The following is an 18,519-nucleotide window of genomic DNA, read 5'->3' on the forward strand; positions in this document are numbered from 1 at the left end:
CGGGGGACCAGGTGAGGGAGGGGGAAGTTCTAGCCAAAACCATTTGCTAGATTCAGTATAGATGCATAAATACTTTCAGTTAACAAAACTATATTTTATCAGAGAATGAACAATTCACCCACAAAACCTTTCTTCCCATATATTCTGTTTAGGATACCTGTTTGTGAGTGAATGTGCCTAGCTTTTGCCTTACTTTACCCTTACTTTACTTGTTCACTGAGGTACTGTAAAGACAGTATCCGGTAATAACTGTAACAAGTATTTAACTGCTCTGGTACTGGGGGGCCATAAGTAATTAGGTAGGTAATTAAATAGGCAGATAGACCTAAGCAGTCTTAAAAAGAGTCTTAACAAGAGGAAACTTGATTTGTAATGAATGCACCTGTCACTGATGCATAAAGGCCCAATCCTGTAAAATGGTGAACACTCCAGGGAGGCCCCAGTGCCATGAAGTTGATGGAAGAAAAGATACTTAAGGGCCTGAAGGATGGGCAACATTAAAAATTGCCTGCATTTAAGGAGGCTTCCTGCTTGCATGTGATTTCACCTCTGCCTGTCTGCCATTGGTGGAAAAGAATTAGTGAATATGAAGAATGTGTCTAGGAAACAAACATGCTGGCCTTATCGCAACCATACTTGTAATTAGATTTCAATGTGCTGGCAAATTATTTTTTTTTAAAAAGGAGGAGGAATGTTTTTTCGCTTGCGGAAAAGAAGAAGAATTAATAAATATTTTGCAGAAGGTAAATGTAAAGACCCTGACGCAAATCCTGAACAAATTACAGGGAAGCAGAAACAGCTGTTGGGAAAATACCACTGCTGTAAGCATGCTGCCGTGAGCAAGACTGCCAGCATTCTTCGGTTTCCAGATTCACTATTTCTAAACACCTTGGCACAAATATAGGTGGAATGTGTAGAAAAAAAAATACATTTGTTCAAGAAAAACAAGGGGAGATCCAAGTTCTTTTATGAAAGAACCCAAAGAGGACTCTCAAGTTTCCAAATTAGCTCATTCTGTGCTTTCTCGCAGAAATGTATTGATGCAGTTGGCTAAAACAAAGTGTACAGCAGAATGAACAGGACACCAGAGGCCTCATCTAGAAATTCAGGTTGCTAAGCTAAGCCCACAAACATATGAATGCCAGTGTCATCAGAAAAATTCATGCATGCTCTTCTGGATTAAATAACTCCACTCATTTCTAATGGAGCATTTATTATTATGATAGTTGTTGGTTTTGGGGGTTTTTTGGTCTTTGTTTTTGAGGAAAACCATATTTTAAATTAATTGTATACATTATGTGTCAGAAGCTCATTCCAGAAATGAAGGCAGCTCATGGTTGGTTTCTTATACTGATAGATGGCTATGATTAAATGTTTGTAGCAAGTTGCCATTACTGCTCCTGATTAGCTAAGAAATACATCACTGTATTTTTCCTTTTCACAGTGTCTTCTCCATACACACCCCAGCCCAGTTGTTTCTCATCCATTGATTTTTTCCCTTGTCTTTTAGGCCCAAATCCTATTCCAGCTATTGGAGTTTTAAGACCTAGGAGCCACTTGCTGAAAAATACACACCTCCTCATGGGACTACAATCCTGTTTCTGCCTTGGGAACATCCAGAGCCCTCCAATGGGCAAGCTTATATGCTTACGTTCAGCCAAGAGTGAAAGACTTATGGCATCAAAAGGAGAGCAAGAAAGGACTTTGAAGCTATGGCTTAATGGTCCTAGGACCAGGGTGGAGATGTTAGTGGGGCGAGCAACAAATGGCACCTGGTGGGTGGGGGGCAGGGAGCGAGAGGGTACAGAAATAGTTGGGGGAGGCAGCAAGGGGGGGTTCATATTTGGTGGGGGCAGGTGACAAGGGCCCAAGTGATTAAGTACCTGGTTGGGGGGGCACCCAGCAGGGTGTCAGGGAAAGCAGTGGATTTCAGGGACTGATCGCCACTGACTGGCCAGAATGTAAAAATGTAGGAACCTATAATAAATTCTATGGGGCAAGCAGCAGCAGGGCAACCCCTATGACAGGTCACATCAAAAAAAAAGGAAAATAGCAGTACAGATGTGAAGATACTGAAAGGAATGAGGTGCTGCTGTGATCTGAACTTTAAAATGAAGGCTATAAATTATGCTGAAAAAACAAATAACTGTAGGGTAGGCAAGAAGTTGCTGAAGTAAATTTGAATCAGTGGAGACAATTAATAGGAAAATTCAAGATTGTGACACTCAAATTGTTCAGTGGGCCAAAAAGGGTGGCTTTTCTGAAATTGATAAATGTTCTTACCATATTCTTAAATATGTTCAAGAAAAGAGAAATAATTACCCACAAAGTACTTAGACTTAAGACATTAGAAAATGTGATGGAATTAAACATTCGGCAGCAAAAATTCAAGGCAAGCAATGGGTGGCGCAACATGGTGGCTTAGTCCTGAGATGAAGAATATCACTTGCACAAAAGTTACAAGAAGCTTGCAATGAAAAATGTGTTGAATTTCAGTTATATCTTATTGGTCTATGCAAGACTCATGATTATCCATTGGGCCATATAGGTAATGTTGATGAGACTCCACTGTATTTCAACATGCTGAGCAATGTTAATGTCAATGAGAGAGGTGCAAACTCCATAATTCTGAGAAATACAGGAAACGAAAATTTGCAAATTACAGCAATGTTAGCAGTATTGGCAGATGGTAGAAAATTGCCACCCTATGTGATTTTGAAATGGAAAACTGCCACAAAAAAAAAAAGTTGCCACCAGGAATAGTGGTTAGGTGCCAGGACCAAGGATGGATGTCAAGTGAACTGATGAATGACCGGCTAGATGTTGGGTGAAACAAGAGACCTGAGGCACTGCTAAAGAAAAAAAAGGATTGTTACCATTAAATTCATTCAAAAGGCGTTTAACACCAGCCATAAAAGCAAAAAACCAGTTAATGAATTGTAATCTTGTAGTCATACCTGCTGGTATGACATCTAAATTCCAAGTACTGGATGTTGTAGTGAATAAGTCCTTTAAGCACCATTTATGGTGTCAGTATTGAGACTGGCTCTTGGCAGGGAAACATGAGCCTGCACCTGGTGGGAAGATTTAGAAGCCAGCCATAGCACCACTTTGCCAAAAGATTCTGACTTCTTAGAGAAGGGATATCTTCAGAGTGCACTGGTAAATGCTTCAAGTAATGTGGTATATCCAATGCCATGGATGGAACTGAAGATGTTTTGTGGTATGCAGAAAAAGATGAGAGCAGTGAAGAGAGTGAAGAGAGCAATGAGGACACTGAGAGTAAGGGTGCATGTGAAAGTGGCCAGTCTTAAGTTGTAGGATCTAAGAAAGGTGTAAGACTTTTCAGGATTTTCTGGACAGACCAGTATAGATCTTTGTTGAATTTATGGCTTAGTTTTTGTCAGAAAGCTGTTTATAAAAATAATAGCAAGTATTAATAATAGTAAGTATTTCCATAGGTGGAATCTAATTATTGGGGTATCATCTTAAATTCAAGGTTTTCTTGGATTCAGGCAAATATGATACCTTGTTTTCACTGTAAGCTGCCCCGAGACTTTTCTGGAGGAGGATAGCATATAAATCAAGTAAATATACACATACGTCAGTCACTAAATGGTAATACTTCAGTCACTATTTCTTACCAGTTACAAAAATGTTGACTTAGGCAAACACTTTTGAATACGGCTTTTAATTTTGGGGGCCCACTTTGAAGCACCATGACCCAAATTTTCGGAGGTGTTAAATACTGACACCAGTTTCAACTGGGTTACAAAGGAGTGGTAACTGCTTAGCACCTCTCAAAATCTCAAGTGAAGCACCCCAAACCCAGGCAAATTACAATTTGAAGCCATTCTTGAAATGTTGGGCCCCATATGCCACAGCATTACTTTACTATAACTGATTTGCTCCTTCCATGTACTTTAGTAAACTAAACTAGACCAAATGAAGTTCTGAAACAAAGAAGGAAAAATAGTTCTAGTTGCTGGCTTTTTAAGAGCTGTTGAAATAATACCATCTAAGCAGCACCAGGGACCGTCAAGAAGCAAAAGTGTTATTAATTGCTATTACATATATGTGCTAATGCTGGTAATCTTAAGTAACTGTTTGTGAGAATGTTTCAGCCTGGTTGAATCCAGAAGTACTGTGTAGATGCAGTAACTGTCAAGGATATGAGCTGTGCAGCAACAAAAGCCACCTGCATAGCTCATGAAGGTCTGGAACCAAAGTACCGGAAAGACGAGGTTACATGCCAAAAAACAAAAATCAATTTTGTATGTTCTACATATGAACTGAGGCATGAGGCCTGTAAAGATGAAAAGCTGCTGCTAATTTTAGGAGGATGAATCTATGACTAATGGGCCGTGTCAGTTATAGGTTCTTTGGATATGTCACACTGCCTGTTTGGAACAGGAGAAGAAATGTTTGATTCCCAGATGGACACACTGAAATGCCCATGAGCAACCAAGTTACTATAAAATGATGCTGTAGCAATGGTGATGAAAATAAAATTCTATGTTCCCAAGGCCGAGGCAGTAATCAGCAGATCATCATGTTGCCAAAGATGACTTCATTTGCACATTGGCAAATCTGAGCAGCAAATCTGAAATCCAGGTACTATTGGCTTCAGTCACAATTCCAACAACTGACATCTCTTGCTACTTTTCAACAGCCCCTAGCGGCTAGTCGGCACTAAAGGACTTTGCCATATTTGTGGGACCAGAGCCACTGAAAATAGTCAGGCATGTGCCTACAAGATGGCTCAGTCTGCATAGGGTTATAAAACACACAGTGGACATGTGAATTGCTTTGCTGTCTTATTTTCAGAGTTGTGAGCAGTGGGCTGCCAAAATATAACTTGTTTGGTGATTTCTTCAGAGCCATGAACTCAAAACTGTTTTTTTTATTCTTAATTTATGTCACAGAGTCTCAGCAGCAATTTAATTTGAAGCTTCAGAACAGGGGAAAGCCAGCTACTGATGTCTGCAGACTGGTTTAATGTGCTGGCAGAGTACTGGAGTCAGAAGCTGCAATTCGAACTGCTTCAAAGAAGTGAGCTGTCAACTCTAAGACAGTTCGATCATTTTCTTGCAGCAGGTATCAGGCTAACTAGACTAGAAGTTCAGAAATGTATGAAACAACATTCAGATACTGTATCTGGGGCTTTGAGACTCATACAGAGACAACAGCTTATTAAATAATTGCTACTTTAGTGCTTGGAAATGTAGCAATGCAATATTCACCTCCAGAGGAATAATTTGTTTCTGTCTGGACTTACCTTCAGAATGAAGGAGAAACAGATCCAATGATATACAAGCCAGTCTGAACTGCTCCCAAAACTTAAATGAAAACTTTAGTTTGAAAGAGTTTCATTACTCTTCTATTATTTGACTAAAACAAAGGAAGAACACACTTCCTCTCTTCATGCATCCCCAGTTCTGGTTAAATTTGGATCCAGTTGTACTGTTACACTGTGGGGAAATTAGCTGGACTGGTTCATTATTTTGAAGTATGAACATCACAAGAAAGTATATATATAATTATTTAATAATATATAAATATATATATAAACTTGTCTTTGGAGTTTGGAGTTTATATATAACCCCAAAGAAAAGGAGTTGTCACAATATTTGCAGCCCAGTTTTGTAGAAGCAAGGGTATAGAATAGTGTGTAAGCATTCAAAATCTGGGCATTTTATGCAAACAATGTCCAGACTTTCATGAGTCCTCCAGGAGGAACTATTTTTATGTATTAATATATGAATCTAGGAAAAACAAACTTGTTTCCAGACCCACATACATTAATAAACCAATTGACAAGGAAGCATCTTGCTATCATGCTCTTCCCTTGCCCCCTGCTAAGAGGCAACAGACTTTTAGACCTCCAAAGTCATTTTTCACAGGAAAAGAAAATAGTGATGAAGGTCAGGTTACCTGCTTATTTATACCATATAAATCAATTCTTGAACATAAGTGGTTACTAACCTCACTCGGGCAATGGCAGCTTACAGAAATGCTTGTTCAAATACCAAATACCAACATGAGCTCCTTGGGGGAATGACCCCCCCTTCCCCCCACCCCGCCGAACAGAGGGACTAATAGATTAAGACAGAGCAAACTTTCTAGCTATTTGCAACCTCTTCCCCCCAAAAAAGAAATAATGTCACAAAACTAACAAAATACAGCATTCCATCAAAGACTATATATTACTCCCACATTAAGGGAGGAAAACCATATTGGAATGTGCATAATAGCACCACCTGGTGATTCCTGCCATAGCAATGTCAAGAGTGCTCTGGAAAGAAATACTTCAATAAGAACAGAATATTAAGCGAGTACTCCACTGGAATAAATAAGACAATGGAGCTATGAAGTTTATACTAGGATCTGACCCCAATTATTGGATGTGCACTAGTGTTTCACATAACTGTTGATAGTCTTCTGGGTGGAGCTATAAGAAATTTAGAAGGCTTGTTCTCTGGAATCTTATCTATTTTTTCAGTTTTCTGGTTTGTTTCCAACTTCCCACTCAGGTCACCCTTTTTTTTTTCAAACATTTCAACAGAATGGCTATTTCATATTTAAAACATACAAAACCGGCAGGAATCCCCTTGTGTTATCACCTTCCCAAAATTAGCCCATTTGCACTTTAAAATGCCTGTCCTGTTGCAGAACTTTATCATAAAGGGCCCATTTAGAAGTTTCTTAAATAACACAAACCCTTTCTTTAATATTTAAATATGCAGTAAAGCCCAAACCTTGCTTCAGCTCCACAAGATCTCTAACAGCATTTCAACAGACATGGTAAATCCCTTCTCAGCATGCTTAGAACAAATTTAGTCATGCAGGTGAATACAGGAACTAAACTCTACTGAAGAAGTTGAAATGATTGATACGTGGTGGGTGGATCCAGGGGCGGTACATTTGCACCCTGTTTGATTCTTGCTGCAAACAAACTTTAAAATCAACTATCATTGGCATTCCCTCAGTTCAAAGATAATCTGTACCACAGCTCAGTGATGGGTCGTGAATTGACTAAGAGTCCAGCCCCTGAGCTATGGTATGTCTGCAGAAGTTACTGGTCTTTCCACAGGGGAGAGTCTGCTGTTGGTTGGGATTTCTCTCCTCCTTTCTCCACTCTCTCTTCTCTGCTTTAAGGGCAAACTACTTTACCTTGAAGCAGGCTGCCGTTTGGTTGAGGTCGTGGCACCATTGGAGTTGATTAGAGGTATTGGAGTATGCATTCAATGTGGCCTTGTAGCATTTTGTCTGGCCATCACAAGATCTCAGGCTGCAGTTAAGCTTGGAGTAGAGCACTTGTTTTAGTAGCAGAAAGTCAGGAATCTGCAGGTAGTCCCTGGTCCAGTGAAGCTGGAGCCTGAGGATCACCAACTCATCTGTATATGGCTTTCAGTAACCTTACTAAGACCTTTGACTCCACCAATCACAAAGGATTGTAGAAAATACTAGCCATATTTGGATACCCTGAAAAATACATTGAGGTCCAGAAACCTTGGTGACTGTTATTATCATGACCAGATGACTATTACTATTCTTTTTAGCAGATCAGAGACAGATCCATTTGCCATCCAAACTGGGATTAAGCAAGGATGCACCTTCGCTGCAATTCTAGTCTCCATTTTTTGACTGTCATCCTGGTTCTTGTTAAGGTCTGCGTCCTTTCTGGAATTGACACTGAATACTGAACAGGTGGTGGACTTTTCAGTCTGGGACAATTTTGCTCAAAGATCAAAATATTAAAAACAACCATCCTTGACCTTCAATGCACTGATGACTGTGCCATCATTATGTGCAGTGAAGAAGATCTCCAGACCATGCTGGATCTCTTTGCAGAAGCCTACCTAACTTTGGGCCTTTCTGTCAACACTGAGAAGACTGGAGTGGTCTATCAGCTTGCCTCAAATTTCCACCAGGAGAAATACACTGGAGGTAGTCAAGCACTTCCTTACCTTGGTAGCCACCTCTCTCTAAAACTAAATACCTGGACACAGCAACACTGTTACTATTAAGGCAGCACTGAGGGAGTCAACTGACTTCATAGATCATTATGATCTACCTGATTCTTGCTTATCTTTCATTTCATACGTGTTAAGGATCCTTTCACCTTTTTAATGGTCTTGATGTTCCATTAATCAAGCTATTCTTTCTTCTGCAGTTTGTCTTCCTGTTAGCCATTCCTGGTAATATCTGTCTTCTGTTTCATGACCCTGCAGATTGTTTTTTCTCTAGCTCAAAACCTTAACTTAGATGTTGTAATATTAACACAGGTGCAGAATGCACTGTCAAGATACTTGAGAAGGCTAGATTTTCTGTTACAAATCAGAATTAGAGATGCACATATAATTATAATGACTACAGGACTAATAAAACATTTTGGCTGCTGACAGACATGGAAAAAAATGGCGCTTTTTACTTCCAGCTTGGCACATCCCCACACCTAGCACAGAGCGTGCCTAGAAAAGGAGCCACATTAGTTTGACCCAGCCCACCAAATGTGATTGCACATTTTAGTGGGGCTTTGTGGTGCTTTCATCTAATAGCTATTAGATAAAAATGCAAAAAAGCCTCACTGAAGCATGTGATCTATGCAGACATTGGGTGAGCCAGATCAAACTCATGCGACTCCTCTTCCAGTAAAGCACCATTCCCTCCCCTACCCCACAACTGTCAGCAGCCTTTTCATCTATTTTTTGTCAGTGTGTTGTACTTTTTAAACTTTATATAATATAGCAAATTAGTGAGCATTCCTATAAAGTTATATTTGTATGACCCCACTGTTACTGTACTCGTGTGACAACTTCTCTGTGGTACGTATTTGCGTTTGACCATTAGGATACAAAGTCAGATTTGGGGGCATGTGTAGATGAATCAGGGGTCCTAAGTTGAAGTGGTGAGTTTTTATAAACACCACTTCAATTTAAGGTGAAGTAAACGCCTATGTCGTGTACACCTGTGTCTTTTACCTGCCTTTCTGGTGATGGGAGGAGAGGGTGAGCTGCTGGCGGGCAGAGTGGTCCCTGGGCTGCAGGGAGGGGGACTGGTGCTTCCCTCCACAGCAGCGGTGGCCCCCGCCCCAGGTGGCATCCGCCCACAGGCACCCAGCTCGGGTGGTCCCTGGGGGCACCGCAGCCATGGAGGGAAGAACCAGGTCCCCGCACACCTCATGCAGGCAGGCAGGCTCCAGGGGAAAAAAAAAAGGTTGGGGTCACTGCTTTTTTTTTTCTTCTGTGGAGCCTGCCTTTCTGTGGTGCTGCCAGGCTGCCTGTACAGGCTGCCTGCACAGTCCCTGAGCCACATGAAGCCTGGTGCTTTGCTTTGCGGCTGTAGGGCAGCAAACTAAAACTCTTTGGAGGTGTTTTATTTTGCTGTGCCCCAAAGTCATTTAAAGCTCATTACACCGCCGAATGTACTCCAGAGGCTGAAATTAATGCATAATATGTCACTGACATGTGTAAACACCAACACCATTAAAGCAGTGCAAAACCATTTAACCCGCTTTAAAGTGTTGTGCACACATGCCCCCCATTTTGTCTACACCCATAGAAAATTGTGTCCCTTAACTGCATGTCCCTTGTCTGGGTACTTACGTAAGTGTTGCTGAAAGGTTTGTGTTCACCATGATTTGTATGGAAGTCTAAGGTGAAGGCATTTTCAGCTCAGGAATCCCAACAGGAAAAGAGGTTTCAGACTGAAGATACCCATCCATCCATTCATCCAAGGATAAGCACTTGGGATGTACAAATCCTTTTAGTGGGTTCTGCCTGGGCCTATTACCCACTGGGTTCCTTAAAGCTGAAATCCTTAGGGTGATAACAAGTCAGGAAGAGTCACAGGACCTACTAGATCTGGGAAGAACAATGATTTAAAAGAGCTGGGTTGCTTCTACACCAAAAGAGAAGCAGTGCCTCAGCAGTGAAGTAGCAGTGCTCCCCAGCAACTGGCAAGGAGCAGCACTCCAGCTGTGAGGTGCAATGATGGAGCAGTGCCCCAGCAGTGGTAAGGCAAGGGAAACTTTGGGCTATCAATGACATTGGTTGGATTGGCTATACTGGCCACTCTGTATGGGACTATGAACTCTGACCATATTGACATGCTAAACTGTTAATAGTGGGTGAAGTGGGCGACTGAGCATTTAAACATTTCTAAATCTGGTTGTCATCCTATTCCCTTTCCTTCCTGTTAGTAAACCCTGTTACCATCTAATATTGCTTGAGACTGAGGAAGTTTGTTCACATTGGAACACCTAGGCAAAATTAGTTCCCCAGGTTTCTGGGTGGGGGTTCAAGCAAAGATAACCAAGTTGTGTAGAACCCCTAAATTGAACTTGGCTCTTCTCACTGCCAGAAGGGTATGGTAGAAGGTTACATTTGCTTTTGCTTTAATCTTAAATGGAATAATATAGCAGTAGCCCTCACATATTAGTAAATCTTCAAGTTTCTCTTTAACTGGAGACAAATGTGTTGTGCTATATATGATGATGCACCTCACCATCTTCACCCTCCTTTTCACCCTCCCTTCTTACCTATGCACAATACCATTTTGTATTTTGTTATGTAAGTAGGACTAAGACGCCTTTTGGTGAACTAGAATTTGAGTCCCATTGTCTACATTGTGTTTCCAATATTGCATGTTCTACTGCCTGAGTTCCTGAATGCCATTTACCTGTTCAAACAATATTGCCTCAACAGAGTAAAGCACATTTGCCTGCTATTTTGCCAGGATCCACTTCTTTGATATCACTGTCCTGCACTTAATTCAGTCAGATGTAGCCACTTTTCACTGGAAACTTCTTGTGTAGGTGCTATCAGTAGATGAGAGGCGCCATTCAATAGTTCAGCTCGGTGGTACAGATGCAGCCAGTTAATCTCTTCTCCCCAGTGCACCTCCGAAATCACAGGGAAGGACTCCAACCTAGGTCTCAGAAGGACACAGAAAGCTAACTGCAAAGTTTATGGCTATGTGACAGTCCTGAGAGGTAGCGATTTGGCCAGGAGCTGCAGTGAGTGCTGGAGCCATGGTGGCTTAGGCAGGTGGCATGCCAGGGAACCACTGTGGTGTTGTCTCAAAAGGAGAAGTGTAGGATTTTGCCTTGACCTCTCTGTGCTTCTGTTTCCTTGTCTGTAAAACTTTTTTCCCCCTGATGTGTTGTGATGTTTACATTTGCACACAGTACAGGTGATAGGTGAAAAGCACAGATTCCCCCACCACCCTTACACCTAATGAAGCAGCAGCCAGGTACATAAATCCCATAGGGATATTCATGGAGGAAGAATGTATTAAAGGCTGGCAGAGCTTGGCTATGATAAAATCAGAGTACTTGTCAAAACGGCTTCAGAAAAGCTGCCGATGAAAAGTACAGGTGCCTCAGCGAATATGCTGGCCCTTCTGTTAAGGTGGTGTAAATCTGACACATAAGGGGGATTACCTTTTATTTTTGTTCCTTAGTTATTTGTGTGCCTGACCCATGGTTTCAATTCCTTTTGCCATGTAAGACTCTTGTGCTTGTAACTTATTAATGAAAATCAAAAGTACAGCATTTGTTACAACTCATCCTGTGTTAAATAAATATATAAAAGAGGCCCCATTACCGGGTGGGAAGTGTGATATCAGAAATGTATGTACAAGTAAGGGATCACCTCATAATTCATTGGGGAGGGAATGATATGACATTGGTGGGGGAGGTTTAAAACTCATTTTAATTGTTAACATGCAGAAGCCATGCCTATGTGTGGTCCATCCTGCGGTAGACTCTTGGCAGTCGGAGGGTGTTGGTGAGTGATGCTCAGCTTGTGGGGACCCCAACACTGTTCACCCACGCATGCAATTTATAGACCTGGAAAAGTGAAGTAAGCTAAAATCCCACTGCTGACTGGCAGTTGCAATCAAAGACATTTTCCCTGGTGCAGATGAGACCTTAACGATGAAGTAAGTCCATAGTGCTAAGACTTTGAAAAGCATAGTTAGACATTCCCCAGCGGTGTGAATATAAGCTACCACTGAGAAGCCCTACCTGACAAAGATTGTAAATGTCTCATTGAAACACACCTGTGAACACATTCATGATTCTAGTGTTTTCACAGCTTTTGGCAGCACAGGCTGCATTTTGCAATATTTTTCAAATGATAAACTTTCATTATAAATAATAGTATCATCTTTTTACATTGCACGTATACAAATGACAAAATGTAGTGTCGTGTGCTCCATCCCTATGAAACCAGGCTTGCGGAAAATTGATTCCAGCAGAGAAGTTGCTTTAGAAATGGCATTCACTTACCCTTTCCATTCTCTCATTCACTGCAGGGGTTGTATGAACTTCAAAGCCTGTTTGGGACTATTTAAACACTGAAATTATTAAACAGAACAATTTCTTTTCTCTTATTATTCCTTTTACTTTTCTATATTTAAAAGAAATTAAATGCATTATTAGCAAGTAAAATGAAAGGTCAGGAAAACCCCCCAAAAGGGTCTCTACAGTAAGTATATTTGCTACACTGCACATACTTTTTATGGTGTAATATAACTGTCCACTTGAAAGATTTTAACCATTATTTTGTAACAGGTTAGAAGCAGTATCCTCTTAGCCTATCATAAGCACAGTATTTTCTCACATGCAACACACACCATCTCCCCCATAATTGGCCTCCCAAAATTGGTGTGTGTGTTTTAAGCAGGGAAGTTGCTTTCTTTTCTGGAAAAAAAAGCAAGCCTGGAGACACTGAGCATGCCATGCAGCGGCCAAGGTTGTTGGCAAGATAGCAGAGTCCTGTGTTAACTCTCTCATGACTGTAGTTATTGGCTGAGTATTGTAGCTTGTGCCTGAAGTAGCAAGTGAACTGCTGATAGTATCTAAATATGGCTAGTGATGTGGAAAGAACAGTATATTTATAAGAATATATATAAAGAATTACTTATGGTAAAGACTAAGGGTCTTGTTACATGTTTCATTGTGAGTTGCTCAAATGTTGACTGGGTGTTAGTGCTAGATCAAGTTTGGAGCAGTCACATGTTCAGGCCAGAAGGGGCCTGGAGGACTGAAAGGTAAGAATCCCTCCCATTATCATTTCAGGCTTTCCTCCACTTCCAGGGCTCCCTGCCCCCATCCCTCAGGGTCCCCCCTGCTCCTCCTACTTCCTCCTTGCTTACTTGTGGCTGATTGTGGGCTGCCAGAAGTAATGCTTGGGGAGGAGCAGGAGGGGAGTGGGTAGGGTGTTGGGGGTGGGAGGGTGGGGTTTTTACACTAAGGTGTAGCCTAGAGTGGCTACATGTTAGTGTAACATGAGCTGGATAACACAGATCAGAGTTAAATTTAGGCTGGAGTGGTGTAACTTTAAGCCACCTAACTTTAAGCCACCTAACTAGTTTCAGGTGTTAATTCATGGACAATCCAGTTGTTAAGTGCTCCAGGAGCTGCCAAAATTAACACGTAACAAGGCCCTACCCTAAGAGTCTTGTTACTGCTCTTGCCTGGGTCTGGTGCCTAACTTTGTGTGACACAGAGTAAGTCCTCCTGAAAACAGTGTGTCCAGGAAGTGTGGCATCCCAGGAGATATTCTGGGTGAAGTAGCAGGCATCAAGAGGTTCCTGATGCCACACTTCTTGGATGCTCTATGAGCACATCTAAATGAGATGCTTTACTGCACATTAGACTACTCTAATGTATGGTAAAGTGTCACAATCTACACATGTGCAGCAATTACTGTGCATTAAATTAGTCGCTAGTACCAACACATGCAGGTACTAGATAAACAGCATATTAACTAATGCACAGTAGCGCACGTGTAGATGCTGACATTGGACACAGACTATGCTGGGCCCTGCAGTTCCACAGACCCCTAGGTCTGTGCCACCTAGGACTCCACAGGGTAAATACTGTCTCCCAGCCACCATGCCCCACCCCTGAGGGCATGTGGCAGCAGATACCAGTACCCGCAGCCTTGGCCTGAGCCCCCCCGAGGCCCCTGGCAGCAGCTGCCATGGTGGCCTCCCCAACACTGAAGACAGTGCCCTGGAGCCCTGACTGGATGGAGCAGGAGACCACAAACCTCATCATGATTTGGGGCGCTATGGAGATCCAGTGGCAGTCTGGCTAGGCCACCAGGGCAAATACCCACATCTATGCTGTCATGTCAGACCACATGCAGGAACACAGCCACCAGCACTCTGACTGCCAATGCCGTGTGAAGGTCAAGAGCCTGGGGCCCAGTGGATGTGAGTCATGGACCACAATCATTGGTCTGGGGCTGCCCGCAGGACCATGCCCTTCATGCGGCAGTTGGACCAGATCCTGGCACCATGGGACCCGGGCAGGGCCCGCCACATGTATTCTAGCATGGGAAGGCTGCTGGAGCCTGTGCTCTGGCCCAGGGAGGGGCTCAGTGGGAGAGAGTCCCTTGGGACAACAGTGCTAAGTCCTGGCTCCTGCCTTGGCCATGGCCTCACCTTGGAGCCCAAGCTACCACCTGCCCCAGCTACTCTGGAATTGGGCCTCAAGCAAGGAAGACAGGCCAGGGAAGGCTCCAACAGTGAACACCTCCAGCTCCTTCCCAGAGGGGGCCAATGTCCAGGTGGCCAGGCACTGTGCCTCTGCATCCCAGGATACTGCAGGCAGTTAGACCACATCACTGCAGCCAGGGCCCAAGTCTGACCATCAGGAATCAAGGGACTGTCAATGATAGTTAGTTTTAAAGTTGGGTTGGAGCAAGAATCAAACAGGTGGTTCAAATGTACCACTGTGTAACTCATTTTAACTTCTTCAGTAGATTTTAGTTCCTATATTTACCTGCATGACTAGACTTGTTCTAAGCATGGTCAGAAGGGATCTACTATGCCTATTTAAATGCTGTTTGTGATTTTGTGGACTTAAGTAGGGTTCTGGCTTTACTACATATTTAAAATTAAAGAAATGGTTTGTGTTCTTTAAGAAACTTCTAAATGGCCCCTTCATGTTAAAGTTCTGCAACAGGACAGGCATTTTAAAGTGCAAATGGGTTAATTTTGGGAAGGTGATAACACAAGGATATTCCTGAGGGTTTTATATGTGTCACATAAATATGAAATAGCTGTTCTGTTGAAATGTTTATACAAAAAGTGACCTGAGTGGGAAATTTCATGAATTTGAAACAAACCGGAAAAAAAAAAAAAAAAGACAAAAGAAAAAACAGACAAGATTCCAGAGAACGAAACTTCTGAATTTCTTATAGCTCCATTCAGAAGACTATGAATGGTTATGTGAAACACTGCACATCCAATAATTGGGCTCAGATCCTAGTATAAACTTCATAGCTCCATTGTCTTATTTATTCCAGCGGAGTACTGGTCTAGTATTCTGTTCTTATTAAAGCATTTCTTTCCAGAGCACCCTTGACATTGTTATGGCAGGAATCACCAAGTGGAGCTATTATGTGCAGTCCAATATAGACATCACTCCCTTAATGTGGGAGTAATATATAGTCTTTCATGGATTGTAGATCTCCACCTGATGAGGAAGGGCAGGATGGTTACATTGTCCAGCTGCAGGGCCAAGACATTTGGTGTGAAGTGGTTGCTGTCTACCAGGGCTGGCAGGGCAGAGTTCTGGAAAATCCAAGCATCGTGTGTGCTCCCAGCCCAGCCAGCACAGATATTTATGAAGTCACCTCGGTGGTCGACCACGGCCTTCAGCATGAGAGAGTGGAAGCCCTGCCAGCTGTATTAGGGGTGGTCTGCCTGGGGCAGGCAGGTGACAGGAATGTGTGCCCTGTCCCAGGTCCCGATACACTGTAGGAAGCTGAGGGCTCAGAAACTTGCCACCACCTCCAGGGGGTTGGCAACCCAGAGCTTAGTGTAGCTCAGCATGTCTTGGAGGATGCCACAGGCCTCCAAGATGGACTCCCTGGCAGTTGCCTTGTCCACCCTGAACAGGTGCCCAACTTATCACAGGCTGGCAGGCATGGAAAGATTGAGTGGGGTGGAGGCCACCTGGGTCTCTCTGGGGGGGGATGTGTGCATGGTGGTGGGCTGGCACTCCAGATGTGAGCCATGCTGCTGCATGAGCTCCTGGAATGTGGCCTGGGTCATCCAGAATGAGTCTAGCTACTGGCCATCATTCCAGGTGTGCTGGACAATGTGGTGCCACCAGTCACAACTGCTGGGGTGGGCCCAGAGGAGGCAAGGTCAGACCTCAAGGAGCTTGTGGACGGCAGCCACAGCAGCATCTATATTGGTATCATCGGCATTCCTGCTGGGGTCTGGCAGGTGGCCCAGGGGCTGGCAGGGCCTAGGCTGGACCCTGTGCCCAGGTTCATGGCCACACAGCAGGGTGGGCCAGGTGGGGTTGCAGTGCAGTAGGGCCGGGAGGTGGTCAGTTCAGCTCCAGAGTGTGGCGAGTGCTTGTCATTGTTGGGGGCCAGGCAAGGAGCAGCCATGGTGCACTGAGGAATAGTGGGAATAGTGTCCTGGAGAACTGCGCCAGGCCAGAGAAGCATGTTGCCAGGGAGCAAGGCATGAGGCAGCTTTTTAAAGAGCACTCGTAGCACCCAGGCAGCTGCAATAGTGGGAGCAAAGCAGGGCAGGAGCAGCCCTGGACCTTAGCAAAGCTTTATGTGCCTGAATTTACTGTGCGGTAACAGTCAGGCACATTAATTGCATGTGTAGATGCACCCTACATTCCTAAGAGGACTTATTTTATGTCTCACAGTTGGCCATGACACTAGGGAAATCTTTTTTTTTCTACATTCTTCCTTCTAAAAACAAAGCACATATTTTATTTGGGGATGTGTTGTATGTGAGAAAATACGGCAAGTGTGCCATCACACAGTATTTCTGCTTTTGCTAGCATGTTCATGCAAGCTAGAGCTGTTCAAAAAAAACAGCTCAAAGCATTTTTTTCCAACAGAAGTAGAGTTTTTTGATAGATGAATTGAAGGACAGTGGTGTGGAAAAAGTGAAACCTTTGGGGATTTGGGGTTTTCGATAAAAACATGAAAAATTGATGAAAACAGAAACTTATCATTGTCTTCAATATTTTATGAGTGCAAAACACAAACTAAATGTTTGAATCAGCTATAGCCCACATGTAACCCACATGCTTTATTCTGCAGCATTTGAATTTGATCCAAAGACAGTGGGGAGGAAAAATGATATCTAGTGGGAATATATGTGTCTGTAAGTGTGCAAAGTGTAGAGCAGGATAACTTAGCAAGAAGGCCCCAGAAATAGTATGTGCTCATTAATGACATATTCAGTAGCTGTTTCCAAAGTAGTAAGGCTCAATGGCTGCTCAGTTCAGGACTGAACTGTGTGTTGTAAGGACTAGATCACAGATTTTGTACCTCTTTGGAGACAGATGCTTGCCATCCCTGCTTTACATTGATAGGGAAGCCCTCTGCTATTGTAATGCGTTGTCCACTTCTCGGTCTTTATGGACCTAGAGGAAGAGTAAGGAGGTGAGCAATGGTCACTTGCAGAAGCTATACCATACATGGAGTTCATATTTCTCTGCTAGCTAATTGCTTTAAGCTTGGATTTTCTCTCAAAGATAGAAGAGCAAAGCTGAGTTAGAGGAGTGGTTTATTTACGGTTACCTACTTTACCTGGATACATGGGGAAAAGGTGGTATCCTATAGCACAACTCTTAATAGGGATCCTGGGAATGGATAGTTTAGGTGCTAATTCCCCATTCTGTACCATTTTGCATTCCGACTACAGATTTCTGTTTCACCAGCCCCTAAGGACCTGTCAGCTATTAACTTAAGAGCTGGAATGTCTTACCTCCATAGAGATCCATAGATGGTTTGCTAAGAGGATTTTGAAATACTTGGAAAGTTTCTTCTCTGTTATGAAGGTGAGACATATGAAATATTATGTTCACATGTATGTCTGAAAGCACAATGGTAGAAGTTTTATGTCAGAAATTTTTTTTTGAATTCTTAATAGCTTCAAAGTGGGGAAGTCTGCGTGAGGAAAACCAGTATTTTTACTAAAGGCTTTGCTTGAAAGTTATTCATATCATCCATTGAAATACTATTTATAATGTTTTATACTCTCTGTATATAATGATTCCTGAGCATATTAAATGTTTAGTTTATTAAAAAACTGTATGGTACTTCCTCAGTTGTCTGGGAACTATTAACACCTACTTATCAGGGTATTACCTGCAATATCCCAGAGGCTTAACTCTGCCTAATGCTTTATAAGCCCTGCAAGGCCAAATTCTGGCTTGTATTTCAACAAAGAGTTAAATCACAGTACAGGAGAAAAAGATTGTAATAGTTACATATAATATTGCCTCAGCTTTCCCCTATCTCTTCAAACATGTGCACTCACCACGTTGCAGGATTGTGTTTACTGGGCATTCTGGGATAATCTCAACAATTATCTTAGTCTGATGCAGCAGGAGAAGGAAGCTCTGATCCTTCAGTGACAGAGATGTTCTTCTGCACCTCCAACTAGTAAAAATTCTTCAGTGGGTACTGGGATCTGTCAGTGAGAAGAGACATGATCCTGGAAGGTGACTGCTCT

At 42.7% G+C, this 18,519-nt stretch overlaps 1 long non-coding RNA gene across 1 annotated transcript; it reads left to right on the top strand.

Annotated features, from left to right (window-relative positions):
• The first annotated feature begins 1,908 nt into the window (after positions 1 to 1,908).
• LOC109300182 lies at positions 1,909 to 18,085 on the top strand. The gene is made up of 3 exons (XR_002098152.1): positions 1,909 to 4,614; positions 4,926 to 5,052; positions 17,707 to 18,085. It is a non-coding gene; the product is annotated as an uncharacterized LOC109300182 (long non-coding RNA).
• Positions 18,086 to 18,519: the final 434 nt, after the last annotated feature.

This window comes from Gavialis gangeticus, unplaced genomic scaffold, assembly GCF_001723915.1.
Source record: "Gavialis gangeticus isolate Ggan-Ray unplaced genomic scaffold, GavGan_comp1, whole genome shotgun sequence".
NCBI classification, from domain to species: domain Eukaryota; kingdom Metazoa; phylum Chordata; order Crocodylia; family Gavialidae; genus Gavialis; species Gavialis gangeticus.